Source organism: Mixophyes fleayi, chromosome 9 (genome assembly GCF_038048845.1).
Source record: "Mixophyes fleayi isolate aMixFle1 chromosome 9, aMixFle1.hap1, whole genome shotgun sequence".
NCBI classification, from domain to species: Eukaryota; Metazoa; Chordata; class Amphibia; order Anura; family Limnodynastidae; genus Mixophyes; species Mixophyes fleayi.
In genome coordinates this window covers 108744808-108758637 of record NC_134410.1, presented here as the reverse complement: position 1 = coordinate 108758637, position 13830 = coordinate 108744808, and positions in this window count along the sequence as shown.

The following is a 13830-nucleotide window of genomic DNA, read 5'->3' as shown; positions in this document are numbered from 1 at the left end:
TGAATAAGAGGAGATTGTCAGAGGAAGTGTGTACAGTAATGGCCAAAAGTTTTGAGAATGACACAAGTATTGGTTTTCACACAGTTTGCTGCTTCAGACCGTAGACCTTTTTGTCAGATGTTGCTATGGTATACTGAAGTAACATTACAAGCATTTCATAAGTGTCAAAGGCTTTTGTTGGCAATTACATTAAGGTCATGCAAAGTTAATATTTGCAGTGTTGACCCTTCTTTTTGATGACCTCTGCAATTCAACCCTGGGATGCTGTCAATCAACTTCTGGGCCACATACTGACTGATGGTCGCCTATTCTTGTCTAATTAATGCTTGGAGTTTGTCAGAATTTGTGGGTTTTGTTTGTCCACCCGCCTCTTGAAGATTGACCACAAGTTCTCAATGGGCTTAAGATCTGGGCAGTTTTCTGGGCATGGACCCAAAATTTCGATGTTTTGATCCCCAAGCCACATAGTTATCACTTTTGCCTTATGGCAAGGGGCTCCATCATGCTGGAAAAGGCATTGTTCGTCAACAAACTGTTTTTGGATGGTTGGAAGAAGTTGCTCTTGGAGGATGTTTTGGTACCATTCTTTATTCATGGCTGTGTTCTTAGGTAAAATTGTGAGTGTGCCCACTCCCTTGGCTGAGAAGCAGCCCCACACATGAATGGTATCAGAATGCTTTTCTGTTGGCATGACACAGGACTGATGGCAGCGCTCACCTTTCCTTCTCCAGACAAGCATTTTTCCAGATGCCCCAAACAATCTGAAAGGGGATTCATCAGAGAAAATGACTTTAACCCAGTCCTCAGTAGTCCAATCCCTGTACCTTTTGCAGAATATCAGTCTGTCCCTGATGTTTTTTCTGGAGATAGGTGGCTTCTTTGCTGGCCTTCTTAACACCAGGCCATCCTCCAAAAGTCTTCGCCTCACTGTGCGTGCATATACACTTACATCTGCCTGCTGCCATTCCTTGGCAAGCTCTGCACTGTGATGCCCCGATCCCGAAGCTGAATCATCTGTGTGAGATGGTCTTGGCAATTGCTGGATGTTCTTGGGCACCCTGAAGCCTTCTTCACAACTACTGAACCTTTCTCCTTGGAGTTCTTGATGATCCGATAAATGGTTGATTAGGTGCAATCTTACTAGCAGCAATATCCTTGCCTGTGAAGCCCTTATTATGCAAAGCAATGATGACTGCACGTTTCCTTGCAGGTAACCATGGTTAACAGAGGAGGAACAATGAATGCACCACCCTCCTATTAAAGCTTCCAGTCTGTTATTCTAACTCAATCAGCATGACAGAGTGATCTCCAGCCTTGTCCTCATCAATACTCTCACCTGTGTTAACGAGAGAATCACTGACTTGATGTCAGTTGGTCCTTTTGTGCCAGGGCTGAAATGCAGTGGAAATGTTGTTTTTGGGATAAAGTGTATTGTCATGGCAAAGAGGGACTTTGAAATTAATTGCAATTCATCTGATCACTCTTCATGACATTCTGGAGTATATGCAAAGTACCATCATAAAAACTGAGGCAGCAGACTTTGTGGAAAGGCACAGATCTTTTGTAAATAATAAATATATTACATATATATGTGCATGAGTGTGTTTGTCCTTCCAGAGAGGACACCGGTGACGCCAACTTAAATAGATTTCTTGCAAAGTACAATTACACTAAATAGTATAAATTAGTTAAAAATAATTATTCCATACAATAGACCTGACTAGACAATCAATAAATTATGTAACCAGATTTGCATGTCCAATTCTTGTTTTACATTTTGTTGCACAAGTTATTAACATAATAGATATATCTAAGGGTTCAGGTTGCAAGAAAAGCCATATATATATATATATATATATATATACCTGCTGAACGTCCATTATGTCATCGTGTCAGGGTACCTCGTTATTTTTGTCTTTGCTATGTTACTTATGTTTGAATGACTTTCTTTTCTGTGTATGTTGACAAGACGTCTTACTCTGCAGAGAGAGTTGGATGTGTTAACAATTAGCACCCGAGTGATGACCGTGGTTCTCTAGCAGTGAAATGTTTCTGTACTTTGTGGCCTAACTGTCTCTAAGCTACTCTATCATCACTATACTCTATTCCCTTATTCTGTTGACTGTCTCTAGGCACTAACGGTCTGATTCATTAGGGCACACTTTCGGAGCACAACCTGCTCTCAGATTTTCATGCTAGTATTTCGGCTTTGCATGCGCCCGAATTCATCAAGCCGCAGATCTTGAATTCGGGTGCAGGGCTGGTGTAGTACACAGGCGCTGCAGGTATGTATGTACCTGTCAGCATCCGCTGAGCTGGCGGATTGACCGGCATTACATCCCACCGGCTCTTTACTGTGTTAAAAAATAGATAAAAAAAAAATACATGGGGTCCCCCCGGTTTTACCTAAACCAGCACTAGACCAACCAGCTGGGGTGGGTAACACTATAGCAGGGGGGACACACAGCAGGGGTCCCCCGGCCATAATAACAAACCAATCGCAGACTGTTCAGCTCAGTGTTGGATTCTTTACCGAGTAAAGGTCTGCAAAAAAAAAATGTGCGCCCTCCCCTACGGCTCTTCCTACATCCTGGGGCGGTGTGTGTAGGGTAATAAAGTAAGGAAAGCAAGAGAAAGTGTAAAATGCAATTTTACTTTGGGGAAATGCTAGTCCCAGTCAGCCTGGGCAGCGAATAACAGTCTGGGCATGCTGGTGCTTGTAGAACTACAAGCACTAGCATACCCATGGCAGCCAGGGCATGCTGCATTCGGAGAACCACAAGGGCCACCATGTCCTGACACACAGGGCCTGCTGTGACCTGTAGCCCCACAAAGTAAAATGTAAATAAACCACAACACCCTCTTTTTAATCACATTACTTTAATAAAAATAATAAAACCCCTAAAATAAAACACACAACCCTTGTTTAAACCACATATATTGATTAAAAGCAATAATACTCCATATACTTACCATCTGATATCTTCATCTGTAAGGGATCCAATGTTTTAAGCTTTTACTCCAATAAGCAGACCAGAAACAACTATAATATTCCTAAGGTCCTGTAGCTGTCAAAAAAATAAATGACATTCCATGGGGTATATTTACTAAACTGTGCATTTGAAAAAGTGGCAATGTTGCCTACAGCAACCATTTATATTCTAGCTGTCCTTGTGTAGAATGTACTAAATAAATGAGAACTAGTATCTGATTGGATGCTATAGGGAACATCTCCACTTTTTCAAACCCGCAGTTTAGTAAATATACCCTAGGTCCTAGAGTAGTCCAAAAAAAATTAAAGCTTCTCAAAAACAATATTCCAAAAGTCCATATAAACAATCTACTTATCTTCAAATAAACCGTTGATCCCTGGGAATGTAGAGCCTGGGTGATGGATAAGTGGCATGGAAACAGTCTCTCATGGGGCCACTCAATAGTGTAAGCTGGTCCGTGACCTCTCTTTGAATCTGATTGAAGAAGCCTGGAGGGTGACTGGGAGGAGAGGTTATGCCATACTTGGCAACTTTGGCAAGGGCAAAAGCCCTTGCCAAAGTTGCCAAGTATGCCATAAAGTTGTCTTTATACAGTTGCCCTTATACAGAACAATAAAACCAACACATTACACTATGTTCTTCTACTGTCTACATTAAAACCCCTTCACCTTTTACTGAACCCAACATATTGCACATTAAAACCTGTGCACACACCACTAAGCGCTATATATTGTCACCCACACTCTGCACTAATATCACTACACACAGTTATGATAGACAGACAAACACACATTGCACTATATCCACAAACACTGACTTTCATTGTCAAGCCTCCCTTCACTGCCTTAAACCGTATTGTCTCAAAGCGCTCATTCACAACCAGTGAAAACACATTTTAAATCCCTTTCCTACCAAATGCACTATGACATTTGTAGCATTTCAGTTGTACTGTGTCACTCTCACCCTCATCTACACATCTAAAACCACCATTGACTGTCTATCATACGTTTGCTAGTACTGTATTTTTGTGAAGGCTATTGGACACTCTTTTATAAAAGGCATTTGCTGCCCTCTTGTGGAAATTTGTATGAATAGCATTCACCCACAGCACATGTATAACTCAAGGTTCTTCGCCTATTTTTAAAATGTATTCAATGCCACCTCCCTTTCTAGAGTAACTTATTTTAATAGTACAATAGCAATCCTTACCACCTTTGACAGAGTTGCCAGGTCCCAGTTGTCCATGCTCCCTTGTCTTCTAACAATGATTATAAAATGCTAATCTATGATAGAATATTATAGACTTGCTCATATTGGGTTTCCTTCATCAAAGAACGCAAAATGACCGTAATGTGCGTTTAAAAAAAAAAAAATGCACATACATCGGGCATGCGCATATCTGTATTCAACAAGGAGCGAATGTAAAGAAACGTCCCTTGTTGAACACGGGTCTTGGTACGCTCTGATTTAACAGACAAGACACTGCAGAATACTTCCATTAAATATGTGGAATATAAATTCCCAACAGAATGCACAGAAAAAGAAAGTATTCAGTGATTGTCACCTGTTAATAATAAAGTCATTAATGACAAAAAATGATAAAATGAAAAACAAAAAATTCCCCATAAAATACATTTGTTAGGATGCTATTAATGTTAACTGGCGCAAGTGATACGACAGAAAAACATGTACCTTTAATATGCCCAAGGCTTGAATCAGATGCTACAGCATGACTCGAGCTTGGCAAGCCCTTAATGTACATTGACTACGTGCATACGCCCAGTTTCCTTCCCGTTGAAATTACAGGCTGTAGTAAGGGACCTTTGTGCTCGAAGATGAATTGGATGTTCACTGAGGTCTAGTCCGGTTCTGGATATGTGCAGTGTGATTTTAGGCAAAATATGGCACGTATCAACATTTATGGTCCTTGATGATTCAGGCCCTTTATACAGGGCCATCTTAACAACATTACGGGCCCCCGGGCAAACCAGTGCATCGGGGCCCCTAAAATATATATATATGTGTATATATATATATATATATATATATATATATGCCCCGATGCACTGCTTTTTTTAAATGTACTCGCTCAGTGACCCTTGTAGTCTTTCTTTTGCAGGATTATTTATTCTTATTAAGAGCCTTGCCTATGGGGCCCCCAGGCACCTGCCCATCGTGCCCAATGGAAAAGATGACCCTGCCTTTATATCCAGTGTTCTAAAGATTCTGTTGATGTTCTAAGATCATGTTATAAGATCACAAGCTGGTTAAAAGAACTATCAGGTTCATAAAACTGCCAATGACTGCTGCTCCAGGTCAGTGTTACGCTGGGAGGGCAGTGTCTGGCTATGATGTCACAGCCACGTGCCACGCCCCCGGTCTAAGGCTCTCACCTCCCATTTGCTAAGGTAAGAAGCAGCGGGGATGGGACCACAAAATTCAAGTCCATTTATGGAGTTGAAATGGCTTCGAAAATTACTTTTACTGCATCCAAAAGTGCTGACAACAGAGATGGCGACATGTAGAAAAACAAAACATGTCAAGAATGTTAGAATTTAAAAGTAAATAAAGTATTTTAACAAATAACAAACAAATCATTACACCTTTTGTCACATTACACCATGAAAATTGAAAAATATTAAATCAAACGTTTTCCTGCTTTAGTTACACATTTCGCCTTACAACATTCAACTAATAAAAAAAGTCAACAGTTCTAAAAATTAATGAAAAAATTAATTAGAATAACAGGGTTGGAATAGTGATCAGTCCCCAGATTTAATACATTGTACAGCCACCTTTTGATGTAATTACAGCCATCAGTCTGTTTGCATAGGTCTCTACCAGCTTTGTGCACCTGGATTGGGGAATATTTGCCCACTCTTTCTTGCAGAATTGTTCAAGTTCAGTCAAATTTTATGATGAGAGGCTATGGACAGCTCCGAGCTTCATTTAGAGTTGCATGCACACCAAAAACGCATTAGTATCTAGACTTGCCACCCCTTAACCGGTGGGGGGGGGGGGCACTTGTACATATGCTACCCACCTAGTCAAACACTACAATTTTTTAGTCTGACTCATCTTGAGATACAGTATGTCTGAGCCAACATGTTCACATAAGTACACTTTTGCGTACATATTTTTCTGCATAGGTTTGGTATGCAAATGCATCCAACCCTAAATGTAGCCCTTTATATTTACTTTGCAACTTAAACAGCAGCATATTTTTATGGGAAAACCTTTTTTTAAACTGAAAGGAAATGTATGTGAGTCAACCTTTGCTTCACTCTGTCTATAGCTGCGAGATCTGACATAGCGGCTCTAAGGCTTTCAGTTAGGTGTTCCCTGTTGTAGAAGTTCCCTTGCTGCAGAAAGCAGAGGTCACTGATTTAGGTGAGTTCCGGGACCCTGCTAAATAGAGTGAAAGGTGTGGGGGGATTCAAGGTGTCTACGCTATGGGACAGTTCCAAAATACTATAATTGGGAAGGGAGGGGAATATAGTAAAATAATATTTAGAGTGGAAAACTTCTTGAAGTAACACAATAAAAAACAAACAAATAAAATTCCAATCTCCACCCTCACCTCACAACACTACATGACCACTGAACGTGATTATAGTGCAATATTATTTTACATTGCTAAATTAAATTATATAAATGTAACACCAGGACCTGACACTCAGGAGTAAAGTCTAAGCAAGTAAGCCTACAAGTGAGCCCTGCACTCACAAGGAGAGAGAGTGCATTGGAGGAAGAATCTGCAGAGTGGTGCAAAGCAAAGCCAGAGGAGAAAAGATCAGAGGGAGCGTCACCATTATAGAATGGCTGTATGTTACCAGTTTTAAAAGAGCGAGCAACTAGTCTAACAAAGGGAGCTGCCAATCTAACAAGAGAGCTGCCAGTATCAGAGAGCTGCCAGCATCAGAGAGCTGCCAGCGTCAGAGAGCTGCCAGCGTCAGAGAGCTGCCAGCGTCAGAGAGCTGCCAGCGTCAGAGAGCTGCCAGCGTCAGGGAGCTGCCAGTGTCAGGGAGCTGCCAGTGTCAGGGAGCTGCCATTATCAGGTGGAAGGCTGCCTGAGACAGATCTGTCTTTGTAAATATGGCTTATCTGGTCTCCAGTAATCCATCTGAGGAACAGCACTAACCGTACCAGTGACCTCCTTGCAAGCACTGTCACGTACTAGGAAGGAAACACAAGTGGTTATCTGGAGGGGGATAGAGGAGTAAAAGGGAGATGATGGTCCAACGTACTAATCTGGATTTGGGCATCTGTGATATAAAATATGTGTAAAGATCCTCACAGCACCCAAAAAAGATTGCAGCAAAACTTTTCTTTAAAAATTACACAAAAATTTCAAGAAAAAGCTCAACAATTAAATAAATGAAAAAATCAGTGATGTCAATTCTTTAACAATGTATGACAACGAATTAATACTTATTTTTAGCAGTAATCCAGCGATTCTGCTTCTCGTTTTCTCCTTATTTTCAAAATATTAGTGGATACAAAACATAAATAACAGTGTAATTCCATTAACATATACAAACATGTGATATACCTTAACCTTGGTGTTTAACAACAAAATATTCTAATGTGCAAGTTCAAAGTGCTCACAGCGGTCCCAAGACATCCACGTGTTGGTACACTTACTAGATGGATTCTTGTGTATGAGCCTTATTCAATATGTCTTAAACAGATTTGCCTCCAACTTTTCCTCTAATTCTTAATCATTCCTCCCTTTGATATATGTGCATGAAAACAGAAATAATGGTAGATTGAGTGTATTACCCCTTGGTAAAAAAATAATCTTCAATTTTAATAAGTAAAGTAACACACTCACTTTGTAAAAAATATATAAAAACATAAAATAATCCAATATGCAAATGTAAGTCTTATTATGCGTGGAGAGCCTACGGAACGGTCGCGAAGGCACTCCACGTTATCGCAGATTTGTTTGCCCCCCATAGGGGTGCGTTAAGAAGTCCAGGATGTTGCGGTACCGTATTAAATGCACAGCCGCTATGTTCAGATGAACATCGCAGCTAATTGAATCCCCCCCCCATGTGTCTCATAAGGAAGGTAATTTCCCAGGGTTATACTAGTTACCGGAAAATACTTCCCTCTGTACAGGAAAGAAAAAGTTGCAGAATTTCCTCACTTCTCCAATGTGTTTCCCCTGTCGCTTAATGGTCTTTGTCAAGGTGAATGGGGGTGCAGTTGCTTTGAGTTCATTTTATACTTGTGGTAGTCAAAGACTGAATTAACCATACTTAATAAAAATAAAAATAAAACCTAATAAAACCAATGCTATATTATCTAAACATAAAATATAACTAAAATCCCAAACTCGGTGCCTTCTTGAGTCCAAATCCTTGTTGTCCCAAAGATTTACTCTCAGTTAATTTCAAACTGTTACCAAGGAAACTGATTTCCATAATTCTAATAGAGTTATTCACATCCAGTCTTTGACTCAACACATTCCCCTTGTTCTGGTTACCTTCTAGCTACTGTCATGAGAAGTTGCCATATTTAATATGTGGTTTACAAGCGTTCTACTTGCTTCGGTTAACTTCTCACCCACTGTTATTGCGATAAGTTGTCATGGTAATATGGACGCCTCAGAAGTAAACATGTCGGAGATTATTCTCTGTTGCAAAAATTTGTCAACAGTAGCGCTCATATAAATTATTTGTTTTGCATAAGTATTTGTCAGCATTCTCCATATGTTTTCAATGTACTGATTTTTCTTAAGTTTATTGCTTTTCCATATAACAGGAATGGGTATATAATAACTAGAAAGGATCAGACCATACATTTTTTTAAACCTAAGAGTTTTTCAATGAGGATGTGACATCTGGAGAGGGTGCTTGCGGCTTCTTTAATTCCAGCTAGCTAATGTAATACACTTTTGTAATAATCATATTATATTTATAATAACTATATTACTGCTTCAGCTCAGTTCTTGAGTATAGATGAAATATAGCTAAAGAAACTCAAAAAGATTCAATTAACAATGAGACGCTTGTAAATCACATTCTTATATAAGAACAAAAATTACAGGATCATACATTTTAACTTATATGATCCCTCTAATTGTTATAATCACACAAAATTCTAACAATTAAGTGATTGATCCCTCTTATGTTGTCAGGTCACCAATCACTAAAATTTAAACACATAGGATCTGATTCATTAGTGATCTTATCTGACGTTTTTTTGCTTATCTTAAGCAAATCCACTCTGTGCATGCTCAGAAAAGGGAGATAAGAAGCTAAATCCACTGCGTAAGTGAAGAATTTCTTAAGTTAAGATGAAAATCCATCTTAACTTCACTCTTATCTCCCTGTTTCTTCTTAAAAATAAGCATCTTAACTTTTGCACAAGATAAGATCACTAATGAATCAGGCTCATATTGTTCAAACTTATTTTATCTCAAACTCTCATATATATAAGTGAATAGAATGTTTTTAGAAAGATTCGAGGCAGAAAAACAGTGATATGCTATGTTCATATAGTCACATTTATGTGGTCTTTTTATATTCATCAAATCAAAAACTACTTTATTTCAAATTCCTTTTTTAAACCATTAGGGAATAAGCTATTTAATTAGTAAATTTAGGACATATCAGTCTTAGCAAATCCCTTGCTTCTAATCAGGGCTAAGGGGGCCTCCATTCCCCCGTGAGGCCCCCAATGTGAGCCGCATGAGGAGATCACGTGAGAGTTCACAAACTCTCGCGAGATCTCCTCAGTAAGCAGATTACTGAGCGGCGCCGGGGACAGATGACTGCACTGACAGTGCTCAGCAGCATTGATCGGGCTGGGGGCGCTCCCGCCCCCGGACCGATCAATAATGCTGCTGAGAACTTTGAAGGGCCCCCTGGATGCCCGAGGCCCCTGGGCTATAGCCCAGTTAGACCTCGGGTTAATCCGGCCCTGCTTCTAATATAACTCTTATTCAAGTTTTCTGGAGGGGCACCTTTGCCTAATTTGTCTTTGCGTGTGGGGGCACGTCTGGAAATGAAAGAGGGTTTTTGGGTAATATTTTATAGAGTACAGGGTCAGTCCCCAAAACATACCAATATTTGCATACAATATTTTCAAATGTTTGATGACAGATTTACTTCGTAATAAAAGACCATTCATGTCTATTATTATTGTTCTTCTCCTTTTTGGTTTTGACCTTTAATAGACTTTGTCTGCCAACGTTTTAAAGCTTTTATTCTAGTTTGTGCTAGATTTTTATTTTTATATCCTTTATTACTAAAAATCCTTTTTCATTTTATCCATCTGATGTTCCATCACATCAGGTTCTGTACAATTTCTTTTTAGTCCTAGTAACTGGCTATATGGTACACCATTAAGCTAATTCCTATGATGTTCACTATTAGCGTGGATGTATGTGTTGACATCTGTAGATTTGCTGCAACATTTAATATGTAATTGTCTATTTTTAATATAGATACTCGGATCTATAAAATTAACTTGGATTTGACTAATATGAAATGTAAATGTGATATTATAACTGTTATCATTTAGATATATACAAAATTTATCTAACTCTATTATATTTCCTTGCCAAATGAAATGCACGTCATCAATAAATCTGTACCAGGACACCAGGCTTGCCCTAAATGGGTTGAATTCCCAAATATTTGTTTTTCCCAGAATGCCATAGATTAGCATAACTTGGGGCAAACCTGTTGCCCATTGCTATGCCAGCACGCTGAATGCAATCATTTCCATTAAAAAAACAAATAATTATTGGACAAGATGTACCTAATGCCCTTCTTCAGGGCTTCTTTTAGACCTTCATTCAGTCCTGTTTCATTAAAAAAAAAAGTTGACAGCCATTATTCCTGTTTTATATTTAATAATTATATATAAATTCGTTAAATCTGTAGTAATGAGATAATATCCATCTTGTCACTTCATATTATATAATTTGTATGGCTCTGGTTGCCACTCACTTATGCAACCGTCACTAAATAAAATCTGTAGTAGTAAAGAAATATTAAATGTAAGTGAAATAAACAAAATACATAGAAATATTTAAAAATTTGATATTGAGATAGAAAATAGGGATTTCTTTTTTGAAAGCACTAACAGCGTAAAGTCACGACTTTGCAGTATTCTTTTTCCCTAATAAAAATAATACAAAAATAGAATTTCTTACACACTAACAAAATATCCCAAATAAGCAATACAAAACTCACTGGGGTAGAGTAAATATTTAAAATGTTATTCCCTGCTGTAATGCGGTCAGTAGAGCTATGTAAAATCAACACAGAGCACTGATAGCGAATCGGTTAAAACTGCAATGTATATACGGTATTTAGTGTCTATAATATGTCACATAGCATTACAAGTCTCTGGATATGTGAATAAATTTGAGTGCATGATGTAGATATGTGAAAATGTTTATTTTGTATACTATTCCCACCACAACTGTTTCATAAACACATTAGGATTGTAACGGAATTGATAATGTGGAACCAATCCAAGACACAGTTTGTAAGAAAACAAACATGCTTTGTACTTTCCTCTCTCTGGAGAACGTCGGACATTTTTTCTGTGATTTTTTCATTATAGGAAAAAACATTACAACTATCTTTTTGGTAGGATACTATTGACGCCAGTATCGCAAGATTTTAGTCCATTTTGATGAGATTATGTGTTTGGGAGGTTTTTTGTTAACGTTAAGTGCCTTCAAAGGATGGTCTTCAATTATGTAATTATGTCTGTGATAAAAGAATGCTTATTTGCAACTCGCCCCTGATGACGTGCTGTGGACAGCAGTGACATTTAGGTCACTTGAAAGAGTGAAAGTTAGACTAGGCACACACTGCAAGAAAATTTTCCAGATGCGATAGTTTCACCAATTGTAGCAACAAGAACAAAAAAAAAAGTCCTGATCAGAATGCAGATTCCCGTGTCCACACTATAAACATTTTATAACAATATGTGTTCTTTATCTGTCATTTGATTTGACACTTGTTGGATAGTGAGCGGAGCTGTTCGAGGAACGTCAGTGTGTCTGAGTGCTGCTGTGTCTGTGGTGTCAGGGGGTCTGTGCTGTCAGTGTTCGGGTGACGGCTATGTTGTTATTTTACTGTCAGTGTACAGAGTGCCTGTGGTCAGTGTTTGAGTGATGGCTGTGTTGTCAGTGTACAGGGTGCCTGTGTCGTCAGTGTTCGGGTGACGGCTGTGTTCTTAGTGTACTGCATACTTGCCCACTCTCCCGGACACTCCCGAAATTCGGGTCAGTCTCACGGACTCCCGGGAGAGCTGGCAAATCTCCCGCATCCCAAAATGACACGATTTGCAGCGAATCGCGTCATTTCTGGCCCCGCCCCCGCGTCAAACTGGCATTTCTGTTGCGGGGGGGGGGGGGGGGGGGCAAAATGACGCGATTGGCTGTACCCGCCCCCCCCAGACATGCCCCTCGCCCGGAAAAAGCAAGGAGAAAGTAGGCAAGTATGGTGTATTTAATTGGTAAAGGAAAAAAGAAATGATCTAATGGGGCACTCTAATGGGCAAGAAAATATTTATTGTTATTTAAGGTATTGATAATCTGTTAAATACAACTTTATTAATTTAAAATTAAAACATTCCATTAGCGAAATATAAAAATTGAATATAGATACCACCCTGAATAGAAATAACTGATAAAAAGACAAAAATCAATTTGTCTAACCGCGACACTGCTCCAATTATGGACCTAACTTTGTTAACTTGAGTGTAAAATACACATAAATAAGTCTTCTATTAACACCACATCCCAAGAAAGACAGTTGTGTGAAATTGATAAACTTTATTCATACATCATGTCAAATGACAACACTATAAAGGAAATAGCTTGGAATAGTTGAAAGGCACTGCAGTATTACAAACATATGGAGGGACTAATATGATCCCTCTTGTATCCACTATGTTCTGCAGATTGCCCTTGTTTGTAACTTGAAAGGAATAGAATGATATCCCCTTATAATGATTGGCTGATTTCCTAGCAGGATACAATTAATAATTTAAAGCTATCCTGCACTATTTCTGTCTCGCTGGTACTACCTTCTAACTCAGCGGGCAGTCTGATTGTCTAACTGTCTATATTTGGGTTCTAGCTAAATAGCAGGGACTGATGGTAGGAGCAGCGAGCGCGGTGTCCGCCGACGTGCGTTTCGCTAAGGCTTTTTCTTTTTTTGCCTTTGAAGTGCCTTTCAACTATTCCAAGCTATTTCCTTTATAGTGTTGTCATTTGACATGATGTATGAATAAAGTTTATCAATTTCACACAACTGTCTTTCTTGGGATGTGGTGTTAATAGAAGACTTATTTATGTGTATTTTACACTCAAATTAACAAAGTTAGGTCCATAATTGGAGCAGTGTCGCGGTTAGACAAATTGATTTTTGTCTTTTTATCAGTTATTTCTATTCAGGGTGGTATCTATATTCAATTTTTATATTTCGCCAATGGAATGTTTTAATTTTAAATTAATAAAGTTGTATTTAACAGATTATCAATACCTTAAATAAATAATAATAAATATTTTCTTGCCCATTAGAGTGCCCCATTAGATCATTTCTTTTTTCTTTTACCAATTATGTTCTGAGTAAATCAATGATCGGGTGCACCTAGCCACAGGTGGTGTAGTGAATGCTATGCAGCTAGATTAATATACACACCCCGAGGAATTTTATGGGTTACCTGGTGCGGTTTCCTTTCAAGTATGGTGTACTGTCAGTGTACAGGACGTCTGTGCTGTCATTGTTCGGGTGAAGGCTGTGTTGTTATTGTACAGTCAGTGTACAGGACGTCTGTGCTGTCATTGTTCGGGTGAAGG